The 20999-nt window shown below is 35.0% G+C and overlaps 1 pseudogene across 1 annotated transcript; it reads right to left on the reverse strand.

The window, feature by feature from the left end:
* Positions 1 to 13533: 13533 nt before the first annotated feature.
* LOC143629149 (putative beta-1,3-galactosyltransferase 2) lies at positions 13534 to 17108 on the reverse strand (annotated as a pseudogene). Its single transcript, XR_013152888.1, has 11 exons — positions 16765 to 17108; positions 15950 to 16046; positions 15797 to 15858; positions 15498 to 15709; positions 14752 to 14815; positions 14594 to 14666; positions 14388 to 14508; positions 14159 to 14257; positions 13968 to 14082; positions 13776 to 13885; positions 13534 to 13707 (listed from the first exon to the last, which is right to left on the reverse strand). The product of XR_013152888.1 is annotated as a putative beta-1,3-galactosyltransferase 2 (transcript).
* Between the last annotated feature and the right edge of the window lie 3891 nt (positions 17109 to 20999).

Consider the following 20999-nt stretch of genomic DNA (forward strand, 5'->3'; position numbering starts at 1 on the left):
AGTAACTAACGTACAAACCAAAGGAACCAAGATAATTAAACCCATAAGAACTTAATGTATCCATTACCCGGTCGTTTATCTTTTACCCAATTCAAAACAACTCCATACCCGTCCAACCCGTTTCCAAGAGTACAACCAATAAATAAAACCGATACATAAAAACCCATCATTAACAATTTAGACTCGATAATTGATATATATTAACATTGATAACACCCCGGCCTCTCGTACCACCAATATTGTCCGCTCTGCCCACGAAGATCTCACGGATTTGTTTTTGGTTGCCCAAAACGCGTTGGTGATTGAAGAGGCAGGACATTACTTATGAACCAGTGATCTCTCTTGTCCACGCCCGATGTGGGATAGCCTAAGAGTGGGACAATGTTGTGTTTGCTAAGGGTGTTACAGACAACCCCCCTTTGGACTCATCGTCCTCGATGAGGCGTGTCCCAACATCCTGAACGGCACAAGAGTGGCTTTGATACCAACACCCGATTTAATTTACCTACTAACTGTCCATATGGTCGTGGCTCTACACCGAGAAGAAACCGAGCCGAGACCGCCGGAGATCGTTGACAACAACCGGAGGGAGAGAGAGCACGGAGAGAGAGAGAGACGTAGAGAGAGAGAACCGTGAGAGAGAGAGAGAGGCAGAGAGAGAGGTTGGATTTACCGGTTTTCCGGTCGCCGGAAAAGCGACCGAAGTGTGAAAGGGAGCAGCGAGGTGGAGAGAGAGACGGAGCAGATTCAGAGAGATATAATGTTACCGATGGCCGGAGACGAGGATAAGGAGGAAGACAGGGTGGCCGGAAAAACGAATCGGAGGGGAAAGGTGTTGCGGGGCTGCCGGAAAGCCGAGAGAGAGAAAATAAAGAGTGGTGGTGGTTGAGATGGTGGTGATGCAGTGGGAGGTGGTGGTCGGAGATGAGAAAGGAGATGATGGTGGCCGACGCCGGCTTCTCGCCGGAAGACCGAGGTCGCCGGAAAATGGTAGAGAATAGATGGGGCGGCTGTGTGTTGTGTGAGTGTGTTGGAGGTGGTGGCCGGAGGTGGCGGTGCTCGCCGAAGGCGGTTGGGAAACAAGAGAGAAAGAGATGAGGCTTGATGTTTATGTTAGGGTTAGGTTTTGTGTTGGTGGTATATGTAATGCATATTTTCAAAACAAGCCCTCCAAGTTTCAATCGTTGTTTAACACAAGTTTAAAGGTTTCCAAAGTTTATAACGAGTTTACTCAAAATCCGTTTGAACCTCTTATGTTTTTCTTAACACTATTAAGTGATGACAAACATCGGTTTATTTAAGATTGAGGTCTAAAATAATATTATATTATAATTTAATAAAGTTCTAAAAATGTTGAGTCGGCTTAAAAAGAAAATAAAAGTTTACAAAACTAATACAACTCGAGACCCGAATTTGACAAATGTCACAGTATCCCCAACTTTTTTGAAATTTCGTCCCGAAACTAAAATAAACTCAAAGAAAAAGTAATTATTAACGAATATTGTCTTTAGTAAGATACTTGCATGAACTTATTTTAAGCAAAAGAATAACGTCAAATCCTATAATGACTCGAAAAACGCTACAAATGAGAAACATAATAAAGACACTTATATATAGGATGTACCATCGGCGTATCCACCATGCCCTTATCATAACTCGCATTTCTACCGTTTTTTTTTTCGCTATCATTCTCGGGACTGAGTTATCGCACACAAGGGTACTAACTATGACTTCCATACGGGGATTTCGATAATTAAGTGTGCACCCAAAATTATTTAGATCGTCGTATGGTCCACATGGTTCGTCCATTGTGTGGTTTAAGAGACATATTTATTTTGAAATATTTATCATAGATGTGTAAATAAATTTGTTAGATTTTACCAATATTGACAAAACAGTTCTAGCGGTTGAAAATTTCGGGATTGACTTTTTAGTAAGTAGGAAAATGGGATACATAAATGATACAGTTTACAGTCTTAGAATATAAATCAAGGCGAAAATAACAATTCGGCTTAAATTAAGTAAGGACGATTGAATAATATAAAATAGAGTAAACAATATGAAACGAGATTTGAAGTTAAACGTCCTCAGCGTGAAGGAATAAGTAAATCATTAGAATCCATGGTTTAAAGTTGGGTCACTAAACTAGTATAAAATCCGATTGATGTAAATGAGAAGCCCAATAAGTGAGTACATGAGGTCGAGGTAAACAACGTTACAATTAACAATAATGGCGTACAATGAGTTTCACACGCGAACAAACTTGAGGTTATAAGTATTTGAGGATATGATTACTTGAAAAGTGATAACACGAGAGTGAGGTGAGTTTCTTTTGAGGTAACGCATACATGTATCAATATAAATAAAATAGCATTTGATTAACCCAAACAATTGATGAAATGTGATAAAACATGAATACGACCACTATTGTGAAACCTTTTATATAATCGTCATTATAATAACGGTTTCTAATAACGCCAAAACTTGTAGACAGCCACTCATAGGCCGTTAATAGATTAGATAAAATGATATATAATAATGTATAGAATCGTGTTTACATAAATGCTCAAATATAAACAACATAGTCATGAAAATATCGTTTAAAAGATAAAGGAGATTTTTAGCGAAGTTAAACTTTTGAAAGTATTACACAAATTGTTATTGAATAGCTTGGATTCGGTCAAAATCAAAACACCAAAATGAAATCTCATGTGCATTAAGTTACCATTGAAACATCTCATCATTAGGGAAAGAAAATCGCAATAACAGTGAGACTCGAATAAATGACGAAATATGTAAATCGCGTTTTATAGGCTCATTGAAAATATAAGAATAACATCGAAAATGAAATCTCAAGTAAAGTCATTTTATGGTTTCCAAGGAAAATGAATATAATAATATCAATATATCGTGGTATCGCGTAGCTAGAGAAACGTTTTGGTCATTATCAAGTGTAAATGTAAGTCCAATTTGTTAAAGGAATTTGTATACTATAAGCGATTGTGATAAAAAGTTATTTATAAAATAATGCTTGCGATAATAAGAAGTAATAGTTTACGTAAATCGTTATTGAGCAAGAATTTGTGTTACAATATAATCTATTTATAAACGCATCCCAAATGATTTGCAAAGCCATGGTCATTGAGTTTATGCAAGATGGTGAAAGTTAAAATTTGTTACTAAATAAATCCCGCATTCAACATACAAAACGAAAACTTGAATTTATAAAGTCTTTATGAGATTTATCACCTTAGGTGACAATATTTATAAATCATGAAATCACCCATATAATCGTTTAATAATCTTCGAAAGCAAATCCTCATAATCAAATTTTGTTATTGTCATGACAGTACCATATATATATTTTAGAGTTTATAATTTAAAAGTGATTATTTGAACACATGAGGTTGTTATAAATACACTAGCTGTATATACATAATTTATTTTTTTGTGGTAATTGTGAGTGTTTAGGTCCGTTTGGATAGTTGAGTTTTCTTGAGTGGAGTCGATGGGGTTTGTTGAGTTTAGGTCTTTTGAGTGGGTTAAGGTTGGATGATTTGTGTGAGTAGTGGTTGGGCTATTAGGATGATGCTTGCATATTTGAGTTCGGGTAAGTTGATGGGTTGGGTAAGTCGACTTTGACTAGTTTGGGTTTAGATTCGGTGTATACATGTATTTAGTAAGGAGTGTTTGGATTTCTATTTTGATATTAAACTCTATGGTTGGATGTGAACGGTGTGGCGATATGGTTTGGTGAATTGACATAGCAGGGGTCGAAGGATTTGAGTCATAGTTGGGTAAGCTTTGGTTATTGTATGTTCAAGGTATTTTGTGGGTGTGTTTGTCGGTGTCTTTAAAGTATTTGGATAGTGAGTTTGATAGGTGTTCGTGGCGTAAAGGTGTCGGTATTTAAGGCTTTTTGTTGTGTTAATGTTGTACAAAAGCCTTATTTGGATAGTGATTTGTTTTTGGTTGCCCAAAACGCGTTGGTGATTGAAGAGGCAGGACATTACTTATGAACCAGTGATCTCTCTTGTCCACGCCCGATGTGGGATAGCCTAAGAGTGGGACAATGTTGTGTTTGCCAAGGGTGTTACAGACAACCCCCATTTGGACTCATCGTCCTCGATGAGGCGTGTCCCAACATCCTGAACGGCACAAGAGTGTCTTTGATACCAACACCCGATTTAATTTACCTACTAACTGTCCATTTGGTCGTGGCTCTACACCGAGAAGAAACCGAGCCGAGACCGCCGGAGATCGTTGACAACAACCGGAGGGAGAGAGAGCAAGGATAGAGAGAGAGAGACGTAGAGAGAGAGAACCGTGAGAGAGAGAGAGAGAGGCAGAGAGAGAGGTATGATTTACTGGTTTCCCGGTCGCCGGAAAAGCGACCGGAGTGTGAAAGGGAGCAGCGAGGTGGAGAGAGAGACGGAGCAGATTCAGAGAGATATAATGTTACCGATGGCCGGAGACGAGGATAAGGAGGAAGACAGGGTGGCCGGAAAAACGAATCGGAGGGGAAAGGTGTTGCGGGGCTGCCAGAAAGCCGAGAGAGAGAAAATGAAGAGTGGTGGTGGTTGAGATGGTGGTGATGCAGTGGGAGGTGGTGGCCGGATATGAGAAAGGAGATGATGGTGGCCGACGCCGGCTTCTCGCCGGAAGACCGAGGTCGCCGGAAAACGGTAGAGAATAGATGGGGCGGCTGTGTGTTGTGTGAGTGTGTTGGAGGTGGTGGCCGGAGGTGGCGGTGCTCGCCGGAGACGGCGGCGGCGGCCGGGAAACAAGAGAGAAAGAGATGAGGCTTGATGTTTATGTTAGGGTTAGGTTTTGTGTTGGTGGTATATGTAATGTATATTTTCAAAACAAGCCCTCCAAGTTTCAATCGTTGTTTAACACAAGTTTAAAGGTTTTCAAAGTTTATAACGAGTTTACGAAAAATCCGTTTGAACCTTTTATGTTTTTCTTAACACTACTAAATGATGACAAACATCGGTTTATTTAAGATTGAGGTCAAAAATAATATTATATAATAATTTAATAAAGTTCTAAAATTGTTGAGTCGGTTTAAAAAGAAAATAAAAGTTTACAAAACTAACACAACTCGAGATCCGAATTTGACAAATGACACATAATGTGTCTAAGTAAATCGTAGTGTGAGGAGTGAGAAGTCGAAAAAGACAAGTGGTTGTACATCTATAGCAAAACAAGTGAAAAAAATTCACATGATTGGTACAAGAGTTGCTTTAAAGTTTAAATAATAGAGATCACATCACACGTGATTGGTTGTCCTTCCTCATATGAAGCATTTCAGCCGTTCAAATTTCATATAAATCAATTATTATGTGTACCAAAATAAAATCGACGAATGCTATAGACTCTCTGCTTACATCAGAATGATGCAGTCCAAAGAAGATTGATGTCAAAGCAACTGACTGTCTTCTTGTGTGCTGCTTGTTTCTTTGCCGGAATGCTCTTCACCCACAGGTTTTATTATTATTATTATTTATTTTTATTTTTTGATTTTTTGTGGTCTAAAATGGTTCTTATAGTTCTTAATTTCAAAAAAAAAACTCTCATAATCCTGATCTTTTATATATATATATATATATATATATATATATATATGCTAAAAGTACTTCGTCCTTTAAAACACAAGCAGCCAAGGAAAACAATGATTTGTTTTTCACATTCAATTAATCAAACTTTAATAAATCCAAATAATCCATAAATCACTAATTTAAATATTATATAATTTATATAATCAAATTTATACAAATAATCAATCAACCGTTTGTTAAACAAATAAATGTATATTCTAAATAACGTTTCTTTGTTGTTGAATTTATCATTAATAATAATTTTTGAATCAATAATAATCAATTGTTATTCTAGGAGAACTCGCTTGGACGTTTTAACTCTTTTAAACTATTTGTAAATGATGAAAAATCTAAGGGATCAAAGTTGAAAGTGAGAAAAATGTTTTGCTGGTTCCGAACGTGAGAAAGACTCCACCTGTTAAATTTGTTAAAGATAAAAAGTGTTGGGGTTAAAAGTTAAAAATAACAATAGTAACAATGATGATACATATTAGGTTAATGTATAAACAATAATGCATTCAAACTTCATAAAATGTATATATGGATTAATACATGAACCGTGTTTTGAATAATTCAGGCCGATAATCTGAAAGCTGGCAAACCCAATCCCATGGGCGTTAAAGGGTAAAAAATATTGAAAAAGACTTACCAGATATGAAATATAGTAAAAAAAAAAAGAAGGTAAAAAAGAAAAACAAAAAAAAGTATATTTTGTTATAATATTAGCCTTAATTACAACAATATTATTGAAGTAATATTTGAACAAAGAAACAAGAGGATAAAAGGAAAAGATGAGAATGTGTACTGGGGATGATATTTCATTTACATTGTAGTATTATTTATACTACATAAATGTGAAATTGCCGACAAACTCAAATTATTATATCTTTACTTGGAGTGTTCATGTGACCATAATTTAGACAATTGTGAAAAAGGTGTCATATAACTTGCACAATTCGTCGATGGATTCATAACACTCCCCCTTGGATGACACATTTTCAAAATTCGGGGTCTTGAAATACTGCCTCATTAAAAACCTTGCTAAAGGAAAACCCAATGGGAAAAAACTTTAGCTAAGGGAAAAAGAGTGCAGTATATAGCTCCCCCTCAAATTGCAGGTCGTTACATTGTTCGTACATGGCGCATGCCAATATCATGAACATGTTTCCTGAATGTTGCTGTGGGAAGTGCTTTTGTGAAAAGATCAGCTGAGTTGTTGCTGGACTGGACATATCTCATTTCAACCTGATTGTCTTTAATAAGGTCTCGAGTATACTTAAAGTATCTTGGTGGTATATGCTTTGTTCTGTCACTTTTGATATATCCTTCCTTCATTTGCGAGACACAAGCTACATTATCTTCCTTGATAGGAGTTGGAATTCGATCATTCTCTAGTCCACAAGAAATCAATATGTGTCGTGACATAGATCTTAACCATACACATTCTCTTGAAGTTTCATGCAATGCAATGACTTCAGCATGATTTGAAGATGTTGCAATGAGTGTTTGTTTCTGAGAACGCCATGAAATCGCAGTTCCTCTATTCTTAAATACGTATCCAGTTTGAGATTTTGCTTTATGGGGATCAGATAAATAACCTGCATCTGCATAACCAACTAACCATTCTTTTGAATCGTTAGGATAAAATAAACCTAAATCAACAGTTCCTTTTAAATACCGAAAAATATGTTTAATGCCATTCCAATGTCTTTTAGTAGGGGATGAACTGAATCTTGCCAATAAATTAACTGCAAAAGAAATGCCAGGTCTTGTAAAGTTAGTAAGATACATAAGTGCTCCAATTGCACTGAGGTATGGTACTTCGGAACCAAGAATCTCTTCATTATCTTCGCAAGGACGAAATGGATCATTGTCAACATTGAGTGATCTAACAACCATCGGTGTGCTTAAAGGATTTGCTTTGTCCATATTGAAACGTTTTAAGAGTTTCTCAGTATAAGTTGACTGATGCACAAATATCCCATTATGCATATGCTCAATCTGTAAACCAAGACAATATTTGGTTTTTCCAAGATCTTTCATTTCGAATTCTTTCTTTAAAAAAACAATTGCGTCATTAATTTCTTTTTGTGTCCCAATTAAATTTAGATCGTCGACATACACAGCTATGATCACATATCCTGATGTTGTCTTCTTGATGAAGACACATGGACAAATAAGATTATTTGTGTATCCTTTGCTTATCAAATAATCACTCAAACGATTGTACCACCTCCTTCCAGATTGTTTCAGTCCATAAAAGGATCTTTGTAATTTGATGGAATACATTTCCTTAGGCTTTGAGCTTATTGCCTCGGGGAGTTTAAATCCTTCGGGAATTTTCATATAGATGTCACTATCTAGTGATCCATACAAGTAAGCTGTGACAACATCCATAAGGCGCATCTCTAAATTTTTAGAGACTGCTAAGCTGATTAAATATCTAAACGTAATAGCATCCATGACAGGAGAATACGTTTCTTCATAGTCAATTCCTGGCCTCTGAGAAAAACCTTGAGCTACAAGTCTTGCTTTATATCTTGTAACTTCATTTTTCTCATTTCGTTTTCTCACAAAAACCCATTTATATCCTACAGGTTTCATTGACTTTGGTGTAATGACAATAGGTCCAAAAACCTTTCGATTGTTTAGTGAGTTTAATTCAGCTTGCATAGCATCTTTCCATTTGTTCCAATCTTGTCGATTTTTACAATCATCTACAGATTTTGGTTCAGGGTCATCATTTTCTTCCATGATATCACTTGCCACATAATAAGAAAATATATCATCAATATTTTCCATTTCATCTCGATCCCACATTATATATGATTTACCATAGTTTATTGACAATTATTTATTGGAATCATTTATTTCTTCCTGAGGAAATGCTATATCATTTATTCTTTCCTGAGGGAAGGTTTTGTCAATCATTCCTTCCTTAGGGCCAGTATCCTTCTCAGAACCCTTTCTTTTTCGAGGATTTTTATCCTTTGAACCGATTGGCCTTCCACGTTTTAAACGTTTTTGAGATTCATGAGGTGCATTATTATGGTTTTGCTTGCTTGGAATCTCAACTCGAGCTGGAGCATTAGCAGCGGGTATATGAGATTTAGTGACCCTGTTTATATCAGTAAATGCATCAGGTAACTGATTTGCAATTTCTTGTAGATGTATTATTTTTTGAACCTCTGTCTCACTTTGTTTTGATCTTGGGTCTAGGTGTAACAATGATGGCACACACCATGATATATCTCTTTCTTGCTTTTTCATTTCTCCCCCCTAATGTCGGGAACATTGTCTCGTTAAAATGACAATCAGCAAAACGTGCTGTAAATACATCACCTGTTAAAGGTTCAAGGTATCTTATGATGGAAGATGTTTCATATCCAACATATATTCCTATCCTTCTTTGGGGACCCATTTTTGTGCGTTGTGGTGGTGCAATAGGAACATACACAGCACAACCAAAAATTCTAAGATGAGAGATATTTGGCTCATTTCCAGAAACAAGTTGTGTGGGAGAGTATTTATGATTTGCACTTGATCTCACGCGGATTAATGATCCAGCATGCATAATTGCATGACCCCAAATAGAAACAGGGAGTTTTGTCCTCATTATTAATGGTCTAGCTATTAGCTGTAGGCGTTTGATCAACGACTCGGCTAAGCCATTTTGTGTGTGTACATGAGCAACAGGGTGTTCTACAACAATCCCCACAGACATGCAATAATCATCAAAAGCATGTGATGTAAATTCTCCCGCATTATCAAGCCTTACTCTTTTAATGGTATAATCCGGAAAATGTGCACGTAATTTGATAATTTGAGCAAGAAATTTTGCAAAAGCAACATTACGAGTCGATAATAAAGAGATATTAGACCATCTGCTGGATGCGTCTATTAAGACCATGAAGTATCTAAATGGTCCACATGGTGGATGAATTGGTCCACATATGTCACCTTGAATTCTTTCAAGAAACATTGGTGTTTCTTTATCGTCTTTTAATGGCGAAGGCCTTGTAATTAATTTTCCAAGAGAACAAGATGTACATTGAGGCATTTTATCTATTTTGTGGATCTTTTGACCTTTCAGTGGATGCCCATGTGTATTTTCAATGATCCTTTTCATCATTGTGGATCCTGGATGGCCTAATCTGTCATGCCATAAGTTTATGATACCAGAATCGCAACAATTTTCTTTGATTGCCATATGTGCTTGAGGCACATTTATATATGTATAATGCAAACCAGAATGGAGCATTGGCAATTTTTCCAATATTTGATCTTTGCTTATGATATGCAAATATTTTTCATTACTAACAGTCCTTGACTGAGTATCATATCCATTATAATATATGTTTCTGAAACTCAACAAATTTCTTGTTGATTTTGGGGAAAATAAAGCATTTTCTATTTTGAGTTTTGTACCATTTGGTAATGCTAAATTAGCTTTTCCCACTCCTTCTATCAAGTTTGTAGGACCTGATATTGTATTGATGATCCCTTTTGTTGGTTTCAGTTTATAAAAATATTTTTTAGATCTAAGTATAGTATGCGTGGCTCCACTATCCGCTATACATATATCTTCTTCATTTGTTTGATCTTGTGCTCCGGTGATTTTCATTTTAAATCTTGAAAAATATTAAGAAAAAAAAATAAGTGTATAACGAAGACATATGATATTTTAATAAGAACTTTATTTAATTGAAACACAAGTAGTGCATGAAAGAGAAACTACATAATTAAAGATAATGAGAACACACTTAATAATTGCATCTAATTATAGTAGTCAAGCAACTTTGTTTCAAAGTTCCACCCCAAAGTCTTCAACGCTCAGCTCAGCATTGATATTATTAAAGTTATCAACATGGTTCACTTCTTTCTCTTTTCCTTTTAGAGAGGCTTGGTACAGTTCACACAGATGTGGAGCTGTGCGACAAGCCTTTGCCCAGTGGTTTGTACTTCCACATCTATGAAGTGCCATTGTTTTCGGACCTATCAGCTTCATTCCATTTATTTTGGTGGTTGGAATTGGTATTGTGTGGGACATGATAATTATTGGCTCTCTGGTTACGACCACGACCACGGCCACGACCACGACCGTAGGAGTTATTGTTCCATTTGAATGGATGCTTACGATCATTAAAATGCCTTTTGTCAAAATGACCACGTCCACGTCCACGGCCTCGTCCTCGACTTTGTTCCCATTTATGATCAGAATTTTTATGAGAACTTTTGTGAGCAACATGTGCTTCTGGTATTGCTAATGAACCCGTGGGACGAGATTGATGATTTTTCATCAATAATTCATTATTTTTCTCTGCTACAAGGAGTAATGCATTTAGATCAGAGTATCTCCTAAAATTCTGCAAACGATAATGTGTTTGCAAGTTTATATTTGATGCATGAAACGTGGAGAAAGTTTTCTCTAACTTTTCTTCCTCTGTTACGGGATACCCACAAAATTCTAGCTTTGAACAAATTCGGTATAAAGCAGAGGTGTAATCATTTACCCTCTTAAAATCTTGGAACCTAAGACTGTTCCATTCATCTCTAGAAGTAGGAAGTAAAACTTCCTTTAGATGACCGAATCTGCTTTTCAAATCTTCCCATATCATATATGTGTTATCATAATTAAAATACTCATGCTGTAGTAATTCATCAATATGTTTATGGATGAAAACATCAGCTCTTGCTTTATCCTGGTCAGAGCAATCATTGTGTTCTTGGATTGTGTCTAACACATCCATAGATTTTAAATGTCTTTTGACATTTGTTGTCCAAGACATATAATTTTCTCCAGAAATGTTGAGTGCAGGGAATTCGAGTTTTGCTATATTTGACATTTTGTTGCTAAACATAATAGAGCAAATAATAAGATAAATATTAGAATCCATATATATCAATCAACAATGAGATACAATACATTGGTAGAGCTATAAACATATAAAAGAAAAAGAAAATGCCGAAATCTTCAGATGGGAGATTAAAAATTAGAATGAGAAGTAGTATAAGCATTATAGTGACCAACATTAAAACCGGGTGAATCATTTTGAGAATTTTATCTTGGATAAATTTAATAAGAAGAATGTTTGTTGTAAATGAAATGGGGTTAATGATTGGTTATTTATAGTGAAAATTTATAACCTTTTACAACGGTTATATTACCGCTTATAACGGTAACATTACCGTTTGTGTGTGTGTGTATATAATATATAATATTAATTATTTTAAAGTAAGATAATAAATAAGATATTAAATACAGTTTATTTTATAAAATATATATAATTAGTATGCACAATAATAAGAATAGAATTGTTAGTGTAAATAAATATAACTTCTAAAATAGTTATCAAATTTTAATAACAATGTTTATACACATTATTGCTATTACTCAGTATATTAGTTAGTATATGTATATGCATAGATATATATCTAATGTACATAATTAAAGAAGTGTTTATGATGCTTATGTAGATACCTTTGTGTCTATTACCTTTCTTGGTTAGGATATAAGCGGTTCGTGCTGATAACGTGTTATAATATTAGCCTTAACTACAACAATATTATTGAAGTAATATTTGAACAAAGAAACAAGAGGATAAAAGGAAAAGATGAGAATGTGTACTGGGGATGATATTTCATTTACATTGTAGTATTATTTATACTACGTAAATGTGAAATTGCCGACAAACTCAAATTATTATATCTTTACTTGGAGTGTTCATGTGACCATAATTTAGACAATTGTGAAAAAGGTGTCATACAACTTGCACAATTCGTCGGTGGATTCATAACATATTTTACTTTGTTGTATTTTTGGCATTAGACTATAGACAAGAGTCAAAATATTATTTAAATTGCCATGTTGGAGAGTGGGGGGACACATGTGTTGACTTGCTTCAACTTTATAAACAGTGACGAAGTTTGTACTGAGGGGGGCTCAAAATGTATACAAAATTTCACAAACGAGGGGGAACGGGCTCAAATTTTGGGTCGGAAAAAGCTAAAATTACAATACGTATAAAAATTTTCGGCCGAAAACGGGTAAATTTACACTACAACGCACAAAAACAGGGGGCGGGGCCACCCCGGGCCTCAATGAAGCTTCGTCAATGTTTATAAAAGGAATGAGAGAGAGAAAGTGTACTATATAAAAGGAATGAAAGAGAAAATGTAAATTGAGTACAAGCAAGTTGCAAAAGTCGCTAGGCGGATCCTAGGAGGCTGACTGGGGAGTTGGGTGTACTCGTAGAGTATCGGACATGATAAAATTAATTTTTGGATATTATATATATGTCAAACATAATAAGTTTGCTAGTATTTATAACAAAATATGTGAATATCAATATAAATAAAAGAAATACATTTTTGAATAATAAAAAATTCTAAAAATTACTAATCATTAATTAAAAAAAATGATATTTGTTCGTTAATATTATTGAAATGCGAATTTTGTTTTATTTTTTTGAGTCAAAATCGGTCCAAGTTCACCGCTAAGATGTGGTTCTAACTGAGATTGACCACATTTGACCGATTCTTAATAACTAGGCGGGTTTACAGAAACTCACATCGACGACATACCTTGTAGCTTATAATCCTACTTTTACAACATTGAGTACAAATCATATTTCTGCACAAACTCAAGAGCACTGAAAGTCATAGATACAACATCACAAATCCAAGGCATCTTATAATTTGATGAAACTAAAAATTACTCAAATTACACATTTATCTCCTTGTTTACTACCACATATAACACACTATGGTATGCAAAAAAATAAACATATATACCATCAACTCATAAAATAAAAAAGAAACCAATAGCCCTTCATCTTCACCTAAAACATAACAGACCCCTCATTCATCTAACCACCAACTTTCCATTTTCATATAAATCAATTATTATGTGTAACAAAAAAATGCTATAGACTCTCTGCTTTGATCAACACCGTTGATTAGTAAGACACAGTCCAAAGAGCATCTTCACCTTCTCCACATCGCCTATGCACCTCCTTGATCCGCTCAACTGACCGACAAATACCACTACAACTCCAGTCGAATGAAGCCACACATATGTTCCCTGCTTGAGCCTTCCACTCAGTCTATAATAACACATTAATAATATTAGCTTTTTACAAAAATAAAATGGATGAAAAAATGTTTGGTAAATACCTGGTGGGGTCCCACAACATAGACGTCTATCGTCTATATGCTCTACATCAAGTCCAATGAACCATGATCCCAATGACACATCTCCGTTTACGTACTTGTGTAACACGTTTCTAAAAGAGATTCATAGTTTTGAGGCTTTGAGACGATTAAAAATTTAAAACAATAACGAGTTGTGGTTAAAATAATACTTACTGGTTAATTGATATATAAGTGGCTAAATCTTTTGAGATGGCGTAGAGCTGACCAGTAGCGTGTCGGAAATACTTGTTTCCTTCCTCGCCAAATTTCCAGTGCGCGGGCTCCACTCCTCTGTTAGCAAAAAGGTCAATGGTCAAAGTCAACCCATGATAGATAAAAAAAGAAAGTCAATGGTCAAAGTCAACCAATGGCTTACTTGTGGGCAAGTACGGGTCCAGATTTCATGCATCCGATGTATACACGAGGGTTTGACCGATGCTTGGCTAAGGTTGCTCCGAGTGTACCTGAAAAAATGTTATTACATGTCAAAACAGGTCGGGTCAGGGTTATTCAACCCAAAGCCACTTTCGCAAGGTTTTCAAATTTTATTAAGATTAAACATAAAACGGAAATGGGTTTGTATAATAATTATACCTGTATTTACACGCACATCATCATCAACCTTGACATAGAAATCGGCATCCCATAAAGCAACCGCAGTGGTAAAATATGTTTTCGTTTTAGCTGATAATTCAAGGTACCCTTCAACATGCTCCTGTTAAGCATACAACCATTTATGTCAACAAGAAATTTTAGATCAAGATTCATAACCGATAACATAAAGATTGTATTTTATTTACCAATCTCAAGAAATCTCCATGCTTTCTGTCTTCTGCTTCAATAGCTCGATCAAGTATACCACCAGATGTAGCACTGCAATAATAAAGTCAAAGGTCAACATGATCAGCATGTTTAAGTTAATGCATAACAAGAAAATGGTGAAATAGGCAATGCTTACCCGTGACCTATGACAAATCGCATAATGATACCCTTCTCTTCCTCCAACTTCCTTAGTTTCTCACCTGGAAGTTGTAAAACATAAAGAAATTCAAGATTTGAACGGGATAAAGATTATTTCACTTTTAGTCTATAAAGAATTTCAACTCACGTACTTATAAGTTTTAACGGGTCAATTAGACTATATTTTTTTCTCTAACAAGTCAAAAGAAAAAAAAAAGTTACAAGGAGAGTGATGAAATGGGATAAACAAGTCAAACGGGTCGAAGCTGACCATGGTGCATTTTCAATGCATAAAACTTTATAGATTACCAAATTAAAAAAAAAAATAAATCAAGCTAAAATAACATACATCTTACATCATAACTGACATTAACTATTTATAATTTTATTCTTTCAATTTTGGACAAAACGTGTTTTGGTTCAACCCTCCTTGCCCCCGTGCAGTTTTGACTAGAACCAAAATGACATGTTATCGCCCGAACATGTTTTATCTCTGAAGGGTCAAACAGGTCAAGCTAGAAAGATTATCTTAAAGGGACACAAGTCAGATGGGCCGAAGTTTGCCAAAAGTTTATTGACACTTAACTATTTATAAAAAATTAACAAATTTTGGAAAAAAGTGTTTTCGGCCAGCCCACATTGCCCAGTTGCCCAATGCGATTTCAACTCAAACCAAATTGACATGTTTTGACCCAAACATGTTTTATCTCTAACTGGTCAAACACATCAAGCTAAAAGAATAACCTTGAGGCATCCAAGTAGCCCGTACAGAGTCTCTTCTCTTGCGGCTGCTAAAAGCCGTATTAATCCCGACAACCATTAAATATTTTCTTTTCTTAACGGGCTCTGGTAGCACCAAATCGTCAGATATAGGAGAGCCTGTTAATATAGAATCTTGCAATGCTCTTGCTGCAGCTAACTCCATCTCCAAGTTTGAAATTGTTTTATCCAATGTCCTACATCCATGAAATCATCAAGAAAAAAGTCAACTTTCCAAAGTCAAACATATTAATCATGGATTCAATATGGAAAACGAAACTTACTGTACGGCATTATGTGTTTTAGAAACTTCACGGATAATATCTTTTGGATCCCTCGTCACATCCTTCTAAAGAGAACATAAAATCCCAAAAAGTGATTTAATATCATTATTAAAAATATAAAAAATTAATGTGTTTACGAGCTTTGTTACTCACAATTTTTGGGTCACAATTATCTGCAACTAATTGAATTTGTTCATCTTTAATTTCGGTTTGTAATGGTAGGCCTTTATCTTCAACATCTGTCCACACTCTATCAACATAAAGAAAACCAAACAAACATTTAGTCATTTAAGGTATTTGTTAAGACTAATTCATAAGTAACTAAATATTATACAATTATATTCAACTTTCTTCCACGTATGTTATGCAACCTATAATCATCCTTCATAGAGAAAATGAAGGGTATTTTCGGAAACTTTAAAAGCGGTCCAAACCCATATCAAGATCAGTAAAATTCTCAAGATTCAAAAATTTCAAGAAAACATATCAGCTCTTAAGAGCACTAAATCCTCCAAACACATATCAAGATCACTAAAAGTTACAAACTTTAATAACCAACTCTTCAAGAAACCCCAAGTTCATCCAAACCCTTATCAAGATTCATAATGTTATAAAAAAAATATCAACTTTAACATCACTAAACCCTCCAAAGCAACATCAAGATCACTAAAAGTCACAAACTTTAATACTCAACTCTTCAAGAAACTTAAAATCCATCCAAACCCACATCAGGATCAGCAAGATTCACAAGATTCATAATGTTCTAAACTTCTAATAATCATATAAACTCCAAGAAAACCAAACCCATGTCACAGATCAACAAAACACATAAAAAAAGATAGTCAAAAAGCAACAAATCACTACCTAATTATTCCACTAAAACCCCCCAATTTCTTTATAAATTAGTGTGTGGGGTCAATTAAAAAAAACTAAAAAAAATAAATGAATAATAATAATAATAATAAAACCAGTCGGTGAAGAGCATTCCGTCAAAGAAACAACCAGCACACAAGAACAAAGTCAGTTGCTTTGACACCAATCTTCTTGAATTGAATTCAGACCCAGCTCTGTTATTCCAAGACATTATTAAAGAAAGCTTCTTGATTGTGAGAATAGTGAAGAAATTAGCTAATTTGAAGACAAACCCATGTCAGAAATGGAGTGAATTGAATACCCAATTGAGGAATTAGATCGAACAAGTGTGTAGCTTGAGATTTGATGAAGTGTAGATGGGATTTGGGAATATGGGTTTGGTTTGGTTTGGTTGATTGCAAGCAGGTGATGGATGGATGGCGGGTGGAATATCGTCAGAAGAAAGTGAAAAATCCGCGCCAACAAACTCTAACAAACCGGCAGAATCACAGCCACATCAGTTTTCAAAACTTTTTTTAAAAAACCTCACTTTTTTCCGCAACAACAAACCACTACAAACCGACACATCATAACATACAAATTTATATTTAATCAAGTAAAAGTACTTTTATTATATATTTAATTATTATATTAACCACTTAATTTTAATCACCTACTAAATTATTATGTTAACCAACTAATGAATTTTGTTTATAAATAAAAAAAAATCCCGTAATTAATAGTAACCCCACAACACCCACCGCCCCATTACCTCTTTTTATCTTCTTCTCTTTTCCTTTCTTTCATTCTAGATATGAGATGCCATCAAAAATGAAACCGTCCGTCGTCATCTAATGAAACCACACAGCACCCAGTCCTTTTTTTCTTCCTATTGATTCAAACTGCAACCAACAAAACACGGTTAATAGATCTTGATGGGTTCCATAGATCTGGAAGTTGAAATAGATCTTGATGGGTTTCAAACTGCAACCAACAAAAACCTGGAAGTTGAAATAGATTTTGATGGGTTCCATAGATCTCGATTGTTAATTAATATATAAATGGGCCCACATCTATCCGTTCTTCTCACGTTTGCAGAGCCGGACGTATTAAACGAACTTTGGCGCTACAATGGTGAAGTCCGGTTTATCTCAGTCCGTCGCGTGCCAACTGGATTCGGACCTCAGGCAGCCCACCCCGTTGTGGATGCTCTTTGTGCTACTTACTTGTAACTTGTAATAAAAAAATAATAATTATTAAATATATTGTTATTTTGTAGTAATATAATAATTGTAATGTTCAGAATAGTTAAGCTTTGATTATAATAATGAATAATAATTTTATACATTCGGGTGAGTGTTTATGGACATTGCCTTTAAGTGAGAGTTTTTTTCGGTTTGAAGGCGAGTGAGTGTATTCTGATGTGATGAATTTTATCGGTAGCTGATTTGAAGAATTCGTTGGCTATACAAAAAAGAATTAGAAAAACGTTAACCGAAGGACATTTAGCCTTATGGGGTTTAGGGAGGTGATTGGTGTCACTCCTCTAAAGATCGAAGGTTTGAGTTGCAACGTGCAATGTGAAATAGAATTAAAAGTATGTTAGATAGGTGTGTAAGTTTTTTGTTTTAAGATAGAGAAAAACGTTAAAAGGTATATGGTGTTATGAACACCGACACTTTTGTGTGTATGACACATTTTCATTATTGTCACCAATTATTAACTCTTGTCCCCTCCTCCCAATAGTATATGGAACAGTTCTTTTGATATTATAAATACCATGTATCTTGATAGATTTAAGGCATCAGTAAAAATTCATATTCTTATATTTTCCTTATTCCATTGTTTCTTGTTAACTCCAAGTCTCATATTAAGCTTGTTATAGTTAGGGCTAATATTATAACACGTTATCAGCACGAGCCGCTTATATCCTAACCAAGAAAGGTAATAGACACAAAGCAACAAAATGTCAAATATAGCAAAACTCGAATTCCTTGCACTCAACATTTCTGGAGAAAATTATATGTCTTGGACAGCAAATGTCAAAAGACATTTAAAATCTATGGATGTGTTAGACGCAATCCAAGAATACAATGATTGCTCTGACCAGGATAAAGCAAGAGCTGATGTTTTCATCCATAAACATATTGATGAATTACTACAGCATGAGTATTTTAATTATGATAACCCATATATGATATGGGAAGATTTGAAAAGCAGATTCGGTCATCTAAAGGAAGTTTTACTTCCTACTTCTAGAGATGAATGGAACAGTCTTAGGTTCCAAGATTTTAAGAGGGTAAATGATTACACCTCTGCTTTATACCGAATTTGTTCAAAGCTAGAATTTTGTGGGTATCCCGTAACAGAGGAAGAAAAGTTAGAGAAAACTTTCTCCACGTTTCATGCATCAAATATAAACTTGCAAACACATTATCGTTTGCAGAATTTTAAGAGATACTCTGATCTAAATGCATTACTCCTTGTAGCAGAAAAAAATAATGAATTATTGATGAAAAATCATCAATCTCGTCCCACGGGTTCATTAGCCATACCAGAAGCACATGTTGCTCACAAAAGTTCTCATAAAAATTCTGATCATAAATGGGAACAAAGTCGAGGACGAGGCCGAGGACGTGGACGTGGTCATTTTGACAAAAGGCATTTTAATGATCGTAAGCATCCATTCAAATGGAACAATAACTCTTACGGTCGTGGTCGTGGCCGTGGTCGTGGTCGTAACCAGAGAGCCAATAATTATCATGTCCCACACAATACCAATTCCAACCACCAAAATAAATGGAATGAAGCTGGTAGGTCCGAAAACAATGGCACTTCATGTTTTAGATGTGGAAGTACAAACCACTGGGCAAAGGCTTGTCGCACAGCTCCACATCTGTGTGAACTGTACCAAGCCTCTCTAAAAGGAAAAGAGAAAGAAGTGAACCATGTTGATAACTTTAATAATATCAATGCTGAGCTGAGCGTTGTAGACTTTGGGGTAGAACTTTGAAACAAAGTTGCTTGACTACTATAATTAGATGCAGTTATTAAGTGTGTTCTCATTATCTTTAATTATGTAGTTCCTCTTTCATGTACTACTTGTGTTTCAATTAAATAAAGTTCTTATTAAAATATCATATGTCTTCGTTATACACTTATTTTTTCTTTCTTAATATTTTTCAAGATTTAAAATGAAAATCACCGGAGCACAAGATCAAACAAATGAAGAAGATATATGTATAGCGGATAGTGGAGCCACGCATACTATACTTAGATCTAAAAAATATTTTTATAAACTGAAACCAACAAAAGGGATCATCAATACAATATCAGGTCCTACAAACTTGATAGAAGGAGTGGGAAAAGCTAATTTAGCATTACCAAATGGTACAAAGCTCAAAATAGAAAATGCTTTATTTTCCCCAAAATCAACAAGAAATTTGTTGAGTTTCAGAAACATATATCATAATGGATATGATACTCAGTCAAGGACTGTTAGTAATGAAAAATATTTGCATATCATAAGCAAAGATCAAATATTGGAAAAATTGCCAATGCTCCATTCTAGTTTGCATTATACATATATAAATGTGCCTCAAGCACATATGGCAGTCAAAGAAAATTGTTGCGATTCTGGTATCATAAACTTATGGCATAACAGATTAGGCCATCCAGGATCCACAATGATGAAAAGGATCATTGAAAATACACATGGGCATCCACTGAAAGGTCAAAAGATCCATAAAATAGAGAAAATGCCTCAATGTACATCTTGTTCTATTGGAAAATTAATTACAAGGCCTTCGCCATTAAAAGTCGATAAAGAAACACCAATGTTTCTTGAAAGAATTCAAGGTGACATATGTGGACCAATTCATCCACCATGTGGACCATTTAGATACTTCATGGTCTTAATAGACGCATCTAGCAGATGGTCTAATATCTCTTTATTATCGACTCGTAATGTTGCTTTTGCAAAATTTCTTGCTCAAATTATCAAATTACGTGCACATTTTCCGGATTATACCATTAAAAGAGTAAGGCTTGATAATGCGGGAGAATTTACATCACATGCTTTTGATGATTATTGCATGTCTGTGGGGATTGTTGTAGAACACCCTGTTGCTCATGTACACACACAAAATGGCTTAGCCGAGTCGTTGATCAAACGCCTACAGCTAATAGCTAGACCATTAATAATGAGAACAAAACTCCCTGTTTCTATTTGGGGTCATGCAATTATGCATGCTGGATCATTAATCCGCGTGAGACCAAGTGCAAATCATAAATACTCTCCCACACAACTTGTTTCTGGAAATGAGCCAAATATCTCTCATCTTAGAATTTT

The sequence above is a fragment of the Bidens hawaiensis genome, unplaced genomic scaffold (genome assembly GCF_021521415.1).
Source record: "Bidens hawaiensis isolate Kalapana, Puna unplaced genomic scaffold, B.hawaiensis_p1.1 tig00005162_1, whole genome shotgun sequence".
NCBI classification, from domain to species: domain Eukaryota; kingdom Viridiplantae; phylum Streptophyta; class Magnoliopsida; order Asterales; family Asteraceae; genus Bidens; species Bidens hawaiensis.